This window comes from Lolium perenne, chromosome 4 (assembly GCF_019359855.2).
Source record: "Lolium perenne isolate Kyuss_39 chromosome 4, Kyuss_2.0, whole genome shotgun sequence".
In the NCBI taxonomy this organism is placed as follows: Eukaryota; Viridiplantae; Streptophyta; class Magnoliopsida; order Poales; family Poaceae; genus Lolium; species Lolium perenne.
In genome coordinates, this window is record NC_067247.2 from 271,566,023 (window position 1) to 271,585,709 (window position 19,687).

Genomic DNA, 19,687 nt, shown 5'->3' on the forward strand with positions numbered 1-19,687 from the left:
GAGTAGGATGTCAAGGCGCGCGCTGCCACGACCGTTGTCGTCGTGGCGAACGAGCAGATGCCATGGGATGGCTTAAGTTGGGGCCGAATGGGCGCTAGAGGATTCGGTGGAGGGTTTGCGATTACATGGGATGAACTTTCGGATGCTTTCCTCAAGAACACAACCAAAGACAGGTATGCAAGAAGAAAGACAAGAGGAAGAACTCTGCTCTAGATCGCTTGCTTCATTGATCTCAACATGGTTACAGGTTTCTGGGCGTACATGAGCGTCTAAGGATCGACCATCCCGAATACGGGTGTGCCCCCTCTCCTTATATAGGGGAGGGGGTGGCTTACAGAGCAAGAAACCCTAATGGCATCTTTGACTGGACAAACTAATTTACAAAGCTACTTTAATCATGGATGACGCCGGGGTCTTCTTTAATCAGGGACGCTGAGACGTCCTCCGGCTTCTTTCAGCGTCACCCCTCTCTTTGGCGCCAGGGCTCCGATTAAAGTCACTTTGCTTAGCTTATCCTTGTCTTCTAGCCCTGAAGAGAATCTTTGACTGGTCTTGCCGATATGCCCTTCCTTCCGGTATCTTCTTCATCCGGTTCCGGTATACCCCGCTGGGGATACCGGTCTGCCTTTACTTAGCCAAGCTCTTATCTTTGTGCACCGGTAAGAATATTAAACCGGTATCTTGATGGCTCAAACCATCCGGTTTGGCATGCCTTTGGCATACCGGGGGTCATCCCCCCAACATTAGTCCCCGAAGCTGGTATAGTCTGACGGATTCTATCCTACAGATCATGCCAAGTTCTCATGTTTTTAGGATACCGGTTTAATCTTTTCGGCGTTGAGCTTGGATCCGGCATCTTTGCCCGGACTCACCTTTTCTCTCTTTGCAAGGTATCTTCCGGTATGTTTTTCTCCGGTATCTTAGCCATTAACTCTCTCCTCGCCGAAGTCAAGAATTTCTCGGGCCCCGCGCCTGTCAGTGACATGCGCATTGTTAACTGTCGCGCCAGTGTCAGGGGTCACTTCCCTTCGACTTCTGCGCGTGTATTAAATGCTCCACAGCGGATCCCAGTCACTGTTCCGGATCCTTGTGCACCTTCCTGTGGCTCTTCGTTTCCTTGCGTGTATCACCGCGCCACGTGGCGGCCCGTGGTGCGAACCGTCGCGGCCCGCGGAGCGAACCGCTGCGGCCCGATGGTTTTCGGCCCACCTTCTCTCTTCCTTTATAAGGCAGAACCGCCCCCTCTTCTTCCTCTTCTCGCATTCTCCGCTCTTTGCGCACAGTGCTTCTTGCTCTCTGCGCCTCCGCCGTTCTCCGTCCGCTGTTCTTCGCTCAGGCCCGGCCGTCCGGTGAACTTGCTCCGCTTCCTCGCCGGACTTCACCGCGCGGAGATTCTTCGCAGCGTTCCTCTAGCGACCGCTGCATTCACGCTTCTTCAAGCTCTTCTCTGCTCCGCCGTCGACGGAACTCCTCGGCGACCGCCGGCCCGCTACTTCATCGGCGAACCTCTTCCGCAGCGACCGCGCCGCCTCAGGTTAGGTCTAATCTGGGTTTGCTTCCCTTTTGCTCGTTTTCTAGATCTTGGGTCGATAGTGTTTTTATTTCCCCTTTTCTTTTGATTTTTCTCTTACTCGTAGATCTTCGCGCGGGGGCAAATTGTGGGATTCCTGTTTTTCTGCATCTAACCTTATGTCTAGCGAGGAGTCTTCCTCTGCCTCCTCCTCTGCTTCTTCTTCTGGTAGCCGGCGTAGCCAATCTTCTGATAGATCAACCGCCGATCCTGTTCCGATGGATACCGATTCCGGTAGCCACCAAGAATCCGGTAGCCACCAAGAATCCGGTAGCTCTAGCCAAGCTTCCGGTGTAAATCCTTCCGGTGTCACTCGTGGAGCTTGGATGGGCTCCAACGTTACCCAATATGAGATTGACTGGCTATACCGGTCCCGTAGGATTCCGGAGGGAGTAACTTGCCGGCTCCCTGGCGACGAGATTGAACCGGTGCTTGAGCCCGGTGAACACGTCGTTTTTCTTGCTCACTTTGAGCGCGGCTTCGGCCTTCCTATTTCCGAGTTTTTCCGGAAGTTCTTAGATTTTTATGAACTTCAACCTCACCATCTTCCCGGCAATGCCGTTTTTTATCTTTCCTGCTTTGCCACCTTCATGGAGGCTTATATCGGCATTCGTCCCCTTCGCGAGACGTTTGCCCGTTTCTTTGCTCTGCGGATCAATTCCGTTCAGGGCAAGGAAATTCCTAAACCCAAACCCCCCGTTCAATGCGGGTCTTGCATCATCGGCTCCCGCCAAGGGAGCCCTTTCTTCAAATTTTCCGGTCTCGAGTCATGCCGGTTATGGCAAGGGACCTTCTTCTACGTGAAGAACAACGGCGCCGCAAATCTCATCGATCTGCCGCCTTTTAATCCGGCGCCGCCCAGCAGAGCCAACTGGAGCTACAACCCGAAGTCGGACCATATTGAAACCAACCGGGTGGTACGCTTCATGGCGAACCTGGTGAAGGAGACTAACATCTGCTCCGATGATATTTTCCGCACCTTCATCTCGCGCCGGGTGCTTCCTCTCAAGCGCCGGCAGCACAAGATGAGCGAGATGTATGGTCCTGGTGATCCCACCAAGATTACCGGCCTTCCTCTCAGCAAGAAGGACGTCATCCGCAAGGCTAGGCAGATCTGCCAGACTGCCATGCCGGTTGATTGGGAATGGGGCCTCCTGCCTCTCAGTACTACTAACCCTCCGACCCAAGAAGTAAGAGATTACGCAACTCGGGTCGGCTTGCCAGTAACTTTTTGCTGTTGTTAACCTTCTTTTTACTTGTTTCAGGCCAAGGACCGCTTCCCCACTATCCACGCAGAGCGACGAGGCCCCTGTGTGAAGCGTGCCCTAGATTCTGTTGACCCGGATCCTTTCATCCGTTGGCAGGACCTGAAGATGGGCAAGACCAAAGCTTCGCGCCTCGGCCCGTCCGTGCCGGAACCAACCGGTTCCTCGGACGACCTGACCTTGCTCGAGGTACTTTTCTTTTTCGATTTCTTGTACTTTTTTCATTATCGCTCCTTAGTGGATGTTCTCTTAGCTATCTCGAACCCGCAGATCCACGAGCACGCGCCGCCCCTGCGAGCCGAGGCCGGTCACGAGTTCGTGGACAAGCTCATGGCCCAGGGCCAGAAGAACAAGGTGCCGGCATCTGACGCCGGTTCCAGCCAGGCCCCTCCCCCGAAGCGCTTTCGGACGGGGGCAGAAGGAGGTAGGTGTGAGGCGCTACAAGCGCAAGCAAATGCCGACCTCCTCTGGGTAAGCTTCCGTTTTCTTGCTTGTTTCTTTTTACCAAGTTCTTTTGCCGGTTGCTTTTTTCCAACTCTCTTCTTTTCCTTTCATTCAGCCCTGCGCTCAAGCTTGGCCCAAGGCCTGCGGGCTCTGAGGGTACCACGAGGACCTCAACCCCTCCTCCTCACTCAAGCCCGGCACCATCTGGTGCCGGCAACATCTCTGCCTCCCCTCTGGGGGGCACTTCAAGTTCGGGGCGCGCGGCCCCTACACCGCCAGAACACCGCGCGGAGGAGGACTTTGTCTCCCCTCCTGAAAATCAAGACACCGGCGCCAGCAACATCGGCGCCGAGGAAGAAGCTGCTGGGCGGGCGGAACCTCTGGTTCCCCCCGTCCCTGAAAAGAAGAAGACTTCGGCGCCGGAAACTTCCGTGCCGGAAAGTTCCAACTTGGGTGACGCGCCTAGCGCTCCCCCTTCTCCAAGAACCGCTCCAACGCCACCGCCGGATGCTCCTCGCACCGAGCCAGCCGGCGCTACTCCAACTCCGCCGCCGCCCAAGACCTCAAAGCTCATCAAGGGAAAGGCGATGGCCTCCAGCGCCCCCTCCGGCGGTCCGCAGCCCTTGGTGCTGCACGTTTCCCGCGCCGCCAGCGCTGCCAGCGAAAAGGCCACCGGCCTGTGTCAACACCCGGATTTTTAAGTCCAGATGCCTATTATGCCATTCCTCGCAATCCCAGGAATATTGTTTTTGCGAGACATAATAGATTGATATCACAACACATCATTCATTACAACACATAATCGTCTTACAAATAAAGGATCACATGATCCAGTCTCATTACAATAATAGAAGTTCTAATGATCCATTACATAACACATAGCGGAAGCGAAAGTAGCGTAGTAGTAGTCCATCTATTCCACAGGCAACTGTTGACGTCAGGAGTGATCCTAGTTGTCGTAGACGTCCTGCTGTCCTTCTTCCGGGTTCTGGTACTCGTCTTCATAGTCTGGCCATTTGAATAGCCAGGGACACAGCCATGAGTACTTTAAAGTACTCGCAAACTAATACTATGGTAAAATACTATCAACTATAGTAAGGGGGTTCTAAGCTCTAGTTTCATTTGCATAAAGCCAGTTTTATTTCGTAAACACTTTAATAATCAAAAACCTTCATTTGCTCAACTAACTCAAATGGGAACATTAGTGTCATTCCCACAACTCAGTTGTGATTCAAAGTCAAAGTCACCTTTCAATTCAAAATCCCAAGTCACCATTCGTATTTTTGAAAAAGTTCTGATGACGGAACAGTATGGCCTTTCCAACTGTCCATAACCGAGGACGCGGCTATTCGAATAGGTTTAACTCTGCAGAGGTTGTACACTTGTGCCACAACAATTGCAATAGTTCGTCAGGGGTAACTGGCCCTGATTTATCGTACGCAGTACGCGAACTACCAATCCTAACCTTTCATTTACATACTCTAGTATAGGCACCTCTCCCCATGAGCTTGGCCTCCCAGTGAAGACACGCGGTCAGCCTGGGAACTGCACAGGGCTTGGGCCGGACATTCACCTCATTTCACGTCATTTCACATCACTTCACCAGTACGGAGGCAGCCTCGGCATAACCCCTATGACGCTTGTTTAGAGGGAACCCATACTAAAATACATAAGTTTCCAGCTAAGCCTTACCCAGATTCAGGTATTGTGGGGGTACTTGTAAAATTGGAATGGTATCGCATCCGAACCCAACCATCAGTGTTTTAGTAAAATTCACCAAGTCATTCACCAGTCATATTCACCTTCAAAATCCTTCAATAGAATGACTCATCATTCCAAGGTTTTCAAAGTCATTTCAATTCACAAGTTCCCAACTAGAGTAGTCACTTTTAATATTGAGCACTAGCCACTAGTTATGAGGGGTGCTAAGTATCTTGGAGCTTGCTAGGCTAAGTGTGATTCTCTTGTACTACTCTATAATTCAACCAAGTGAATCATAATCAAAAAGTAACTTTGATAAATAAAATCAAGTAAAGCTTGTAAAGTAAAAACTTGGGATAGGTTCATAATGTAAAATGTAATGGTGCCTTGCTCTTGTAGAGCTTTGCACTTGGCAGGAATATAAACTTGCAACCAAAATAGTTTGCATTAGTCTAGCTTGCATTGGTAATAGCTTGCCTTGATTGGTGATGTGATCAAAGTTTTCTTGCTCTTCCTCTTGGTAGAAGACCTCTTCCTCTTGATAGTCTCCGGTACTAGCGTCTATAAACGGATACGAGGATACAATCACCAAACAACACTTAAGTAGTCTTAATTTGCCTTAATGGCTCACACAATTGATCTAGTATCACTACTTACATTTATTCACAAATTATACTAGGGTTTCCTTATTTAACATTAGGAAAATAATTTCCTCTCATTGAAAATTGGAAGTGGGGTTTATCTTTGGTTTGGAGAAATAATTTCCTCTCATTGAATTCTTCTTAGGATTTAATTTCTCTCATGAATAATATATGACCTAGGTTGACCAAAGTCAACCTCTTCATACTTATCATTTGAGAAAATGATTTAAATGAGGTTTCATACCTCATGCAATTTAATACTAACAAGGTAGTGATTTAATGCCACCAAATAACTCAATATGAGAGTGTATAGACCATGGTCACTATCTCATGTTGAATTACTTGAGAACAAGATTTAAATGAGAGGAATACCTCTCATATGATTTAACACATGGTTGTAACTAATTTAGTAAAAACTACTATTGAGGTGATTCAATATTCTCAAATAACCAGGGATGATCCCATGTTGACCAAGGTCAACACTTCTCACTTAGTATTTGAGAAAAGGGATTTAAATGAGATTCATCATCTCATGTGATTTAAATAACCATGGCAATTGTAAATACTATTTAGATTTTAAAAAAAAAAACTACAAGTGAGCAAGTATGAGCCTAAGCATTTAAAGGTCAACACATTACTTCATATCACTTGAGAAAGGATTTAAATGAGGTGCTACACCTCATTGGTTGAAATTCCTAAAATTTGAAATAGTTTAAATGAGCTAGTATTGACTACATAGCCAATATTTTGATTCTAGCCCATGATCATGTACAGAACCCATATCATATTTTTACATAGTAAATTAGGGTTTGTTAAATGTGAATTATTGCAATTGGATTCACTTCAAAATTCAAAGTGGTTGATTTTTAAGATTTATTTGAATACAGAAAAGTCTCTGTTTTGTCATTTTTGCTATTCAGAAACTACACCACATATGAGGTTGAATCCAGTGGGGTTGGTTAGGGCAAAACATAAGCTTTCTGAATATATAAAATTTACTAAAATTGAGTTTGTAGAATTTGAGATATTCAAATTTGAAGTGTGCAGCAGTATTGGATTTGAACTAAAAGAATTAAATTGAATTTGAATTTACGGGCCACGCGGAAAACGAAACGGCCCAAACAGACTAAACAGACTGGGCCGGCCCAGCTAGCGCTGACCACGCGCGGGCCGCCTGACATGGGGTCCCACGCGTCGGTGGGTTACTTCACCGAATCGGTATCCACTTACCTAAGCCGTGCGATCGAGACGCTGATCCGATTTGTCGACCGTCGTCGTTGCCGACGGGGAGGAGACTTGCTACGCCGGCGAGGTAGGGGGCCTGAGGGCGCTGTAGGTCGCCGGCGGTCGAGGGAGAGGGGTGAGGCGATGTTGTCGACGACGAGACGTCGACTGGTAGCCGTTTCGAGGCTCGGGGCAGCGTGAAGTGGTGATGGCGATCTGCGGGCTCCGGCGACTCCGCGCTCGCACTTCGAGCTACTCCGGCGAGGTGGCGTGGAAGTGGAGGGGGGCGAAGGTTCGGTGAAGAGAGGAGAGCAACTTGTGTGAAGAGAGGAAGAGCTGAGAGGCGCTATTTATAGCGGGCGGTGGTGGCCGTGGTGTGCTGTGGAGGTGCGCTCATGGCGATGGCTGTCCAAGGCGCGAAGAGGCAATCTAGGGGGCGCGTAGCGTTGCAGTCATCCGAGGGGTGCTAGTGAGCTTGACGGCACGGTTAAAGGGGGTCTGAGGCGAGCTGGCGATGATGGCGTCCGTGCAGATACCGTGGCGGCAGGGAGTTGATCATGGCGAGGGCTAGGGTGCACGCGCAGCGTTCTAGCATGTCTAGGGTGTAGCTGGGGTGGTGGTGATCATGCGTGCCAAGTGAGAGAGGGAGAGGAGGTCGAGCGAGTCCAGGCGAGGGCGTGTACTGGCGCGTCCAGGGTTGGGTCGGGGCGCGGTCACCGCGTGTCTGGCACGCCGTGGCGAGGTGCTGGGCGCGTGCGTGTTGGCTTCTAGTGTGCGTCTCTTTGCTTAGGGGTAGTACGAGCGTGTTTAGGGTGATGCAGGGAAGGCAGTGGACATGGTGTAGGGGAGAGTAGGGGCTCAGGTTGCTCGAGTGCCATGGTGGCCGGCATGGTACTCGGTGTGAAACTTTCTTTCAATTTCTCCACTTAAAATGGTGGTGCAAGGACATGGCAATGATGCAGGGGTTGCAGAGGGGTGTGATGATCACAATTCAAAAGGGGTTTAGCTCAAAATCCAGAGGATAATAGCATGTCTCTTATTTGACAAAAGATGCCTGCAAGGTGTTCGACTAAATGGCCGCAAGAAACTTCTTTTCAAAATTTGAAATTCTTTTTGGTGCACTTCATTTATATAAATAGAGAAAGGGTTTTGTGGTGGTGGTGGTCATTTTGGTGAAGTTTTGTGAGATTTCAAAATGGGGTTGATCTTCACATTAATTCAAAGTCTCCACTTGGCACCTTCTTGCTGGTCAACCTGGTCAACATTTGCAGAGATGGTCAACATGAAAGTTGTTGACCTTGACTTGGTTTTGGATGACATGGTCATAGTTGACCAAGTTTAGTTTAAGAAATGAGAAATACAGAGGGGTAAAGTGGGGAACATTTTATAAAATGGCAATATGACCATTATCACATGTTATTGAGATTTGATTTTTCCTTTGGTTTGATTCTGGTTTCTTTGTGTCAATTGTGTTTGTTTTTGATATATAAGAGTTTTACAATCAATGGCACAAGCCAAAGTGGCCTTTGGTGAAGATTTGTAATTTGGCATAATGGGTATGTGAGTGAAATTGGGATTTTCTCCCTATGTGATTTCTCTTTATTTGAATTGACTTTGGTTGACTCTAAAGTGATTCTTATTGGTTTAGAAACATTTTCAAACCATTGAATCTATTTCAAAAGGTCTTGGTCAAAGATTTGCAAAAATGGCCATAACACATAAGAGGTGATGTGTCACTTTTTATTATTTTTGTAAAGTGTTCACCTTGCTTTACTTGGACATGGGTTAGGGTCAAATTAGGGTTATAATAGGTTGAGAGATGGTTTCCCATCATTTGGTCAAGGTTTTAGGTCATAGGGCAAAAATTGGGTATTATGGCTATGTGCCACATATGCCTCTATGCATATGTTGCATTTCATTTTAAAATTGACTTGGCTTGATCCATTTGGTGTTGTTGAGTGTTGAAATGGTATATGGAAGTGATCCAACCATTCACATCAGGTCCTAGGGTCAATCTTCTTAGTTTCCCAAATTTGCTATTTTACTCTCATATGCCTCTATGGCATTTTTAGTTTCTTTTTAAATTCTTTGGAAACCACTTGGAATTGGTTTGAATAGCCTTGGATAAGGTGTGTGAAGGTTTTCCAATTCTCTAAGCGAAGTAGAAAGCTTAGGGTAAAGTTTTATAAATATAGCCATAGGCACATATGCCTTTTTCTTATTTATGTTCCTTTTATTCTATTTTAACTAGGGTGGTGAAAAGAGGGATGAGGTTTAGGGTTTAGTGTGGTTCACAATGGTTCACCACCATTTAGCATAATTAAAAAGGTAGGGTTCAAGATTTATCTATTAGAGCTATATGCCCCCATATGTCTTCTATTTTATTTTGGTTTCTCAAAAATAGATCCAAATGATTTTTGGAGAAGATTAGGGTTTAAGGTTTTTCTTATTTGATTTCTTTCTCTTTTATTTTATTTGGTTGGTGATCTTCACTTGATCACTTTAGGGTTTTAGGGTTTAGCACATAAGCCTAATAACACTCATCATGGCAAAACACAAGATTTAAACAAGATCTATATGTATCAATCTTATTTTAATAAAAGTTTTTGTTGGTTCCAAAATTTGGAACTAGGGAACTTCATTTGTTTTGTTTTGAAATTCTTGGGATGTTACAAACCCTTCCCCCTTAAACAAATCTCGTCCCGAGATTTTAAGAAAGGTTAGGTTCCTAAGAGAGATTGAGCATTTTATTAACAGGAAGACATACTTGGCATGGTCTGGGGTGCTTCCTGAGCTTCGGTGGCAGTCATGTGGTAGAGACGGCCGTTGTTGTTGTTCTGGTTCCTTCTTCCGGCAAAGCGGCGCTGTTGCTGAGCAGGTGCTGCGGTATTGGCGGCAATCCTGGCAAGCCTTTTGGGGCACTCATTGGAGAAGTGACCCACAACTCCACACTCATAGCAGTTGACGGTGGACTTGTCTTTGGGAATGACGGGGGTAGCGTTGCTTCCAGTCCTTGGGGCAGTATTGGTGTTGTTGTTGTTTCCAGGGTTGTTGCCGTTGTTGGGGTGGTTGTTGTTGTTGTTGTTGTTGTTGTTGTTGCCTCCGGTCTTCGGGGGTCCTCCGTTGTTGTTGGTGTAGTTGGGGCGATAACTCTGAGCAGGGGGCTTGTTGTATCTTGGGTTGAATCCTCCAGAGGAGTTATTGCGGTACTTCTGGGTATGGTGGGGTCCATTCTGGTTCATCATTCTGCGCTTGCGGTTCTCATTGGCTTGATGTAGCTTTCCTTCCATCTGTATGGCTGAATCTACGAGGGCTTCCAAGTCAGCGAACGGAATGTTCACTAACACAGTCTGCATCTCGTCGTGTAGTCCGTTCAGAAATCTTTCCTTTCTCTTCTCATTGGTGTCGGTCTCATCCGGGGCGTACCTTGACAGAGTGAGAAACCTGTCGCGGTATTCCACCACGGACATCCTTCCTTGCTTGAGTTCACGGAACTCGTCTCTCATCTTCTTGATCAGTCCTTGGGGCACGTGGTACTTGCTGAACTTCAGCTTGAAGTCTTCCCAGGTCATCATCTGTCCCGCATTCATTGCACGGGCACTTGTCCACCAGGCTCTGGCAGGTCCTGACAGATAGTGGGTGGCAACAAGATTTCTTTTCTGCGTCTTCCACTCCCGCAACTTCGAGGTTGTTCTCCATGGTCTGGAGCCAGTCATCAGCATCAAGGGGCTCTTCAGTCTTGTTGAACATCGGAGGGTTGGTGTGCTGAAAGTTCTTCAGCTTCGATCCAGGGTGATCGTGGTTTCCATGGCCTTGATTGTTCTGAGCTAGTTGTTGCAGTGCAGCAATGTTGGCTTGGCGTTCAGCTCTCTCGACTTCTCGGTCTGCTATCATCGTCTGCAGTAGTTGTATCATGGCATCCTGGGTGGCGTTGCGGGTTGGTGGGGCCATCTAAACATTGATGTAGATGATAAGATAAGAGGGAAATTTCTATGGTTTGTTTTGTTAAAGTTTAAAAAGTTCACAAATTGAAATTTTGAGTAGTGTTGTAGGGGTAACACCGACAACACTTTTTCATTCATACCAAGCATCACACATTACAAAGCTAACACACCGTTGGTTTGAAGAACCATCCATCGCTCTACGATACAAGGGGATCCTGATACAACTCACACCTACTATAGTGCTGGGGTGATACTACTCTTCCGGTTGGATTCTTCTTCTTCACGGGTGATGTGCTTGGCGAGAGGCGAGGGCGTTGTCCAAATCTCTGCGGGTTTTGTACTGCTTGAAGTCCTGAGGTGCTTCATAGGGGTTCATCTTGGGTTGTGGTGGGGGCATGGTCATCGGTCTTCCCTTGGAGTCATGTCTTGGGTAGTAGATGAAACGAGTGCTCTTGATCTTGTCCTCATTTTGTCCACACAGACGGAACATTGCTTCTTGCATAGCTTTGTCTAGTCCTTCCTTCCAAGTGTTTCCCGTTACAGAAAACCAGATGGTTTCCCATACCGGGGCATCAAGCTTCCTTCGTAGATCAGTAGAAACGTCCCACCGAGGTGGTTCTCCTAACTGAGCCTTGAGGGGTATTCCGAAGAACTCGGGATACGGATGTCCTAGATAGTCCACTAGTTGCTTCAACTCTTTTTCGAACCTTAGTTCTCCTCCGTGACCAAGCTGATAAAACTCCCATTTGTACTCCATCTGTGAAGAATTATGATGAGTAAGTTAGAGAAGTGTGTCAAAATTTTATGTAGTAGTATAAGAAGAATAGAGCATAACCTTCTTATTTGAAAAGATCTCAATGATAAGGGTGAGAATAAGTTTTTCACAAATATTCACTTCTTTGGTTTTTGAAACTAGGTTTTGCAGACGTCCATTCTAACTAGGGTCTCCTAAGGTCAAACAATGGCTCTGATACCAACTTGTCAACACCCGGATTTTTAAGTCCAGATGCCTATTATGCCATTCCTCGCAATCCCAGGAATATTGTTTTTGCGAGACATAATAGATTGATATCACAACACATCATTCATTACAACACATAATCGTCTTACAAATAAAGGATCACATGATCCAGTCTCATTACAATAATAGAAGTTCTAATGATCCATTACATAACACATAGCGGAAGCGAAAGTAGCGTAGTAGTAGTCCATCTATTCCACAGGCAACTGTTGACGTCAGGAGTGATCCTAGTTGTCGTAGACGTCCTGCTGTCCTTCTTCCGGGTTCTGGTACTCGTCTTCATAGTCTGGCCATTTGAATAGCCAGGGACACAGCCATGAGTACTTTAAAGTACTCGCAAACTAATACTATGGTAAAATACTATCAACTATAGTAAGGGGGTTCTAAGCTCTAGTTTCATTTGCATAAAGCCAGTTTTATTTCGTAAACACTTTAATAATCAAAAACCTTCATTTGCTCAACTAACTCAAATGGGAACATTAGTGTCATTCCCACAACTCAGTTGTGATTCAAAGTCAAAGTCACCTTTCAATTCAAAATCCCAAGTCACCATTCGTATTTTTGAAAAAGTTCTGATGACGGAACAGTATGGCCTTTCCAACTGTCCATAACCGAGGACGCGGCTATTCGAATAGGTTTAACTCTGCAGAGGTTGTACACTTGTGCCACAACAATTGCAATAGTTCGTCAGGGGTAACTGGCCCTGATTTATCGTACGCAGTACGCGAACTACCAATCCTAACCTTTCATTTACATACTCTAGTATAGGCACCTCTCCCCATGAGCTTGGCCTCCCAGTGAAGACACGCGGTCAGCCCGGGAATCGCACGGGGCTTGGGCCGGACATTCACCTCATTTCACGTCATTTCACATCACTTCACCAGTACGGAGGCAGCCTCGGCATAACCCCTATGACGCTTGTTTAGAGGGAACCCATACTAAAATACATAAGTTTCCAGCTAAGCCTTACCCAGATTCAGGTATTGTGGGGGTACTTGTAAAATTGGAATGGTATCGCATCCGAACCCAACCATCAGTGTTTTAGTAAAATTCACCAAGTCATTCACCAGTCATATTCACCTTCAAAATCCTTCAATAGAATGACTCATCATTCCAAGGTTTTCAAAGTCATTTCAATTCACAAGTTCCCAACTAGAGTAGTCACTTTTAATATTGAGCACTAGCCACTAGTTATGAGGGGTGCTAAGTATCTTGGAGCTTGCTAGGCTAAGTGTGATTCTCCTGTACTACTCTATAATTCAACCAAGTGAATCATAATCAAAAAGTAACTTTGATAAATAAAATCAAGTAAAGCTTGTAAAGTAAAAACTTGGGATAGGTTCATAATGTAAAATGTAATGGTGCCTTGCTCTTGTAGAGCTTTGCACTTGGCAGAATATAAACTTGCAACCAAAATAGTTTGCATTAGTCTAGCTTGCATTGGTAATAGCTTGCCTTGATTGGTGATGTGATCAAAGTTTTCTTGCTCTTCCTCTTGGTAGAAGACCTCTTCCTCTTGATAGTCTCCGGTACTAGCGTCTATAAACGGATACGAGGATACAATCACCAAACAACACTTAAGTAGTCTTAATTTGCCTTAATGGCTCACACAATTGATCTAGTATCACTACTTACATTTATTCACAAATTATACTAGGGTTTCCTTATTTAACATTAGGAAAATAATTTCCTCTCATTGAAAATTGGAAGTGGGGTTTATCTTTGGTTTGGAGAAATAATTTCCTCTCATTGAATTCTTCTTAGGATTTAATTTCTCTCATGAATAATATATGACCTAGGTTGACCAAAGTCAACCTCTTCATACTTATCATTTGAGAAAATGATTTAAATGAGGTTTCATACCTCATGCAATTTAATACTAACAAGGTAGTGATTTAATGCCACCAAATAACTCAATATGAGAGTGTATAGACCATGGTCACTATCTCATGTTGAATTACTTGAGAACAAGATTTAAATGAGAGGAATACCTCTCATATGATTTAACACATGGTTGTAACTAATTTAGTAAAAACTACTATTGAGGTGATTCAATATTCTCAAATAACCAGGGATGATCCCATGTTGACCAAGGTCAACACTTCTCACTTAGTATTTGAGAAAAGGGATTTAAATGAGATTCATCATCTCATGTGATTTAAATAACCATGGCAATTGTAAATACTATTTAGATTTTAAAAAAAAACTACAAGTGAGCAAGTATGAGCCTAAGCATTTAAAGGTCAACACATTACTTCATATCACTTGAGAAAGGATTTAAATGAGGTGCTACACCTCATTGGTTGAAATTCCTAAAATTTGAAATAGTTTAAATGAGCTAGTATTGACTACATAGCCAATATTTTGATTCTAGCCCATGATCATGTACAGAACCCATATCATATTTTTACATAGTAAATTAGGGTTTGTTAAATGTGAATTATTGCAATTGGATTCACTTCAAAATTCAAAGTGGTTGATTTTTAAGATTTATTTGAATACAGAAAAGTCTCTGTTTTGTCATTTTTGCTATTCAGAAACTACACCACATATGAGGTTGAATCCAGTGGGGTTGGTTAGGGCAAAACATAAGCTTTCTGAATATATAAAATTTACTAAAATTGAGTTTGTAGAATTTGAGATATTCAAATTTGAAGTGTGCAGCAGTATTGGATTTGAACTAAAAGAATTAAATTGAATTTGAATTTCTGGGCCACGCGGGAAAACGAAACGGCCCAAACAGACTAAACAGACTGGGCCGGCCCAGCTAGCGCTGACCACGCCGCGGGCCGCCTGACATGGGGTCCCACGCGTCAGTGGGTTACTTCACCGAATCGGTATCCACTTACCTAAGCCGTGCGATCAGACGCTGATCCGACGGTCGACCGTCGTCGTTGCCGACGGGGGAGGAGACTTGCTACGCCGGCGAGGTAGGGGGTCGGAGGGCGCTGTAGGTCGCCGGCGGTCGAGGGAGAGGGGTGAGGCGATGTTGTCGACGACGAGACGTCGACTGGTAGCAGTTTCGAGGCTCGGGGCAGCGTGAATTGGTGATGGCGATCTGCGGGCTCCGGCGACTCCGAGCTCGCAATTCGAGCTACTCCGGCGAGGTGGAGTGGAATTGGATGGGGGAGAAGGTTCAGTGAAGAGAGGAGAGCAACTTGTGTGAAGAGAGGAAGAGCTGAGAGGCGCTATTTATAGCGGGCGGTGGTGGCCGTGGTGTGCTGTGGAGGTGCGCTCATGGCGATGGCTGTCCAAGGCGCGAAGAGGCAATCTAGGGGGCGCGTAGCGTTGCAGTCATCCGAGGGGTGCTAGTGAGCTTGACGGCACGGTTAAAGGGGGTCTGAGGCGAGCTGGCGATGATGGCGTCCGTGCAGTACCGTGGCGGCAGGGAGTTGATCATGGCGAGGGCTAGGGTGCACGCGCAGGCGTTCTAGCATGTCTAGGGTGTAGCTGGGGTGGTGGTGATCATGCGTGCCAAGTGAGAGAGGGAGAGGAGGTCGAGCGAGTCCAGGCGAGGGCGTGTACTGGCGCGTCCAGGGTTGGGTCGGGGCGCGGTCACCGCGTGTCTGGCACGCCGTGGCGAGGTGCTGGGCGCGTGCGTGTTGGCTTCTAGTGTGCGTCTCTTTGCTTAGGGGTAGTACGAGCGTGTTTAGGGTGATGCAGGGAAGGCAGTGGACATGGTGTAGGGGAGAGTAGGGGCTCAGGTTGCTCGAGTGCCATGGTGGCCGGCATGGTACTCGGTGTGAAACTTTCTTTCAATTTCTCCACTTAAAATGGTGGTGCAAGGACATGGCAATGATGCAGGGGTTGCAGAGGGGTGTGATGATCACAATTCAAAAGGGGTTTAGCTCAAAATCCAGAGGATAATAGCATGTCTCTTATTTGACAAAAGATGCCTGCAAGGTGTTCGACTAAATGGCCGCAAGAAACTTCTTTTCAAAATTTGAAATTCTTTTTGGTGCACTTCATTTATATAAATAGAGAAAGGGTTTTGTGGTGGTGGTGGTCATTTTGGTGAAGTTTTGTGAGATTTCAAAATGGGGTTGATCTTCACATTAATTCAAAGTCTCCACTTGGCACCTTCTTGCTGGTCAACCTGGTCAACATTTGCAGAGATGGTCAACATGAAAGTTGTTGACCTTGACTTGGTTTTGGATGACATGGTCATAGTTGACCAAGTTTAGTTTAAGAAATGAGAAATACAGAGGGGTAAAGTGGGGAACATTTTATAAAATGGCAATATGACCATTATCACATGTTATTGAGATTTGATTTTTCCTTTGGTTTGATTCTGGTTTCTTTGTGTCAATTGTGTTTGTTTTTGATATATAAGAGTTTTACAATCAATGGCACAAGCCAAAGTGGCCTTTGGTGAAGATTTGTAATTTGGCATAATGGGTATGTGAGTGAAATTGGGATTTTCTCCCTATGTGATTTCTCTTTATTTGAATTGACTTTGGTTGACTCTAAAGTGATTCTTATTGGTTTAGAAACATTTTCAAACCATTGAATCTATTTCAAAAGGTCTTGGTCAAAGATTTGCAAAAATGGCCATAACACATAAGAGGTGATGTGTCACTTTTTATTATTTTTGTAAAGTGTTCACCTTGCTTTACTTGGACATGGGTTAGGGTCAAATTAGGGTTATAATAGGTTGAGAGATGGTTTCCCATCATTTGGTCAAGGTTTTAGGTCATAGGGCAAAAATTGGGTATTATGGCTATGTGCCACATATGCCTCTATGCATATGTTGCATTTCATTTTAAAATTGACTTGGCTTGATCCATTTGGTGTTGTTGAGTGTTGAAATGGTATATGGAAGTGATCCAACCATTCACATCAGGTCCTAGGGTCAATCTTCTTAGTTTCCCAAATTTGCTATTTTACTCTCATATGCCTCTATGGCATTTTTAGTTTCTTTTTAAATTCTTTGGAAACCACTTGGAATTGGTTTGAATAGCCTTGGATAAGGTGTGTGAAGGTTTTCCAATTCTCTAAGCGAAGTAGAAAGCTTAGGGTAAAGTTTTATAAATATAGCCATAGGCACATATGCCTTTTTCTTATTTATGTTCCTTTTATTCTATTTTAACTAGGGTGGTGAAAAGAGGGATGAGGTTTAGGGTTTAGTGTGGTTCACAATGGTTCACCACCATTTAGCATAATTAAAAAGGTAGGGTTCAAGATTTATCTATTAGAGCTATATGCCCCCATATGTCTTCTATTTTATTTTGGTTTCTCAAAAATAGATCCAAATGATTTTTGGAGAAGATTAGGGTTTAAGGTTTTTCTTATTTGATTTCTTTCTCTTTTATTTTATTTGGTTGGTGATCTTCACTTGATCACTTTAGGGTTTTAGGGTTTAGCACATAAGCCTAATAACACTCATCATGGCAAAACACAAGATTTAAACAAGATCTATATGTATCAATCTTATTTTAATAAAAGTTTTTGTTGGTTCCAAAATTTGGAACTAGGGAACTTCATTTGTTTTGTTTTGAAATTCTTGGGATGTTACAGCCTGCTTGGCCGGATCACTGAATTCCAGCGCGAAGGCCGGGAGCTGGGGCATCTGCTGCCCTACGCTCAGAAGTGGAACGCCGCGGACATGACCCCGGCGACCCGCGGTATGGGCAAGGACAGGCTGCCGGCGCCTGACCCTGTTGGAGACCGGTCCTCCGAGGAGCACTTCATGCGGCTTCGCCGAGCCGTCAAGGAGCTGGATAGCGCGTGGTATGACGCCACGAACAACTTGATGGTAAGTTCCACCAACTCTCTTCAACTTTTACCGGTTTCCCTGCTTCCGGATCTTTTCTATCTTTTCTTTAATTTCATGCCGGTTTCTTTGCTGAATCTTGTCTATCTTCCCAGTCCCCGAGTTTTGTGTTGAGAGCGTAGCTCTTAGCACGAAACTTAATTTAAAAAACGCGTGAAACCGGCATAGCCAGTCCCCGAGTTTCGGGTTAAGATCTTTGTTCTTAGCGCGAAACTCAGCTAGAAACGCGCGAAACCGGCATAGCCAGTCCCCGAGTTTCGGGTTAAGATCTTGTTCTTAGCGCGAAACTTAGCTAGAAACGCGCGAAACCGGCATAGCCAGTCCCCGAGTTTTGGGTTAAGATCTTTGCTCTTAGCGCAAAACTTTAACTAATCTCTTTTTCTTGAATAGCTCACGGCTGACGCTCGGAAGGTCCTCTTTGAGGAGCTTCTATGGGAGCACCGGGATCTTGCTGAGGCACATGACAAGTGCCAAGGTAAACTTTTTGTACCTCCGGCATCTTCTTACCAGAAAGCTTTCTTTCTCTTAACACTCATGATTTTTGTTTAACAGTCATCCTGGAAGCTTCTATTGAGGCCCTCAAGGAGCAGCTCGCCACCGCCCAACGTACGACTTCATGTTTTCCGGCTGGCTTGCTCCTTCTTCATTTTACCGGTGCAACTTTTACTAACATTTTCTTTCCGGGTTCCAGAGGAAAAGGACCAGCTTATCCGGTAGCACCAGGAGGAGCTGAGCGCCCAGAGAACTAGCTACCAGGAGCTCAAGGGTCAGCTCATCCAGCTTGGTCTTGACCATGCCAAGGCGCTGAAGGCTGTCGAAGCCGATGCAGCGACCAAGCTGCACGAAGCGCTGGAGGATGCCGGCAACTCCAATGCGGTGTTGCAGGCTGAGCTGGAGGAGCTTGCCAAGGCGCGGAAGGCTGCCGAGGACAAGGCCGCGCGACTGGAGGCGGAGCGGAAGGAGTATGACCGGCTAGTCATGCAAACTGATGCACACGCCTTCCGTAAGTTTCTTCCTTTTCCTTTTTCCGGTTTCTTCTTATAAGCTTGTTTCTTCCGGTTGCACTCTCTTGCCTTTTTCTATCTCATAACTCTTAAATTTTCTTCTCTCTTCTTCTTATTCTCTCTTTTCTTTGGGTAGGTCTCTTCTCGGACTCTCAGGCGTTTGCCATGAAGAGGGTTGAAGAGCATCGCGTTGGCCAGGCCCACGAGAATCTTGGTGCGCCATGGGACCCTTATGACCATCTGGTTGCGCTGAATGCGCGGGTCTCCCATATGCGCGCCATTGATCGGAATCTTTCCGACATTCCTGATGTAGCTACCCAGCTCTTCAGGACTCTCTGGCCTGGAGAAGTGGTGCCAGACACCTTCTCCCTCATCAGCGACCGCCTCAAGGGTGCCGACAGAAGGATCCGGGAGTGGCAGTGCTCTGCTGCTCGCGCTGGGGCAGACTCTGCGCTCCGCGTCGCCTGCTCCTGGTATCCAGAGCTGGACCTCGACGCCCTCACCGGAGTGCGCGAAGGAGCCGAAACCGATCTGGATCCGATCCTCACTGCTAAGCGGCAGGATCGTGCATACCACATCGCGGAGTACGCCAACGTGCGCACTTTCATCCCTCCCCCTCCGGACGTCAAGGACTATCTCATCGACGAGGAGGAAGGTGAAGCTGATGAGGAGGCCGGAGCTGATGACGAGCCTCTGGACGGTCCTGGTGCTGGCGACGCTCCCCCGGAAGCCCCTGCTGCCTGATTATCTGCTGTTAACTATTTGCCTGTGAAATGCTTGTTGGTCCTGCTGGACTTAAAACACTATCGGTTAAATTCTACCCCGGTATGCCGGGGTTCGTGATGTAAAACTCTAAGTTCCCTTTTGGTTGTGGTACAACAGTTTATGCCGGTATGCTATACCGGTAGTTAATTATCTTATGTTTGCCTTAACATATTTGCTTATTGTTTTGATTTTATCCTGCACTGCAAAGATTTCAAAATTGTTTCCGCATCCAATTCGATGCACACTTGGCTCTTTTACCTTGGCTCTGCCTGCCTTCTCTGGGCGTTCTTTGGCGTATGAGCACAAGGTTCTTTTACCAAACAAGCATTTTCTTG